Genomic DNA, 246 nt, shown 5'->3' on the forward strand with positions numbered 1-246 from the left:
CAAGGGAAATAAGGTAAGGACCAGGCTCCGGGGAAAAACGAGTCGGATCTCAAAAATGAAATGTTCATATACCAGTCCCACGGTTTTTAAACTATAATAAAGTCTCCTGAACTTACACTTTTGAGAAATCATGCTAATAAAGATAAAGAAAGACGTGTATTTTGGGACTCTTGCTTGCAGGTCTGCAGGTCACTCCTGTGACTGCAGAGTTTAGAGGGCAGGGACGGGGTGGCCCATTCGGAAAGC

The sequence above is a fragment of the Chrysochloris asiatica genome, unplaced genomic scaffold (assembly GCF_000296735.1).
Source record: "Chrysochloris asiatica unplaced genomic scaffold, ChrAsi1.0 scaffold00447, whole genome shotgun sequence".
NCBI lineage: Eukaryota > Metazoa > Chordata > Mammalia > Afrosoricida > Chrysochloridae > Chrysochloris > Chrysochloris asiatica.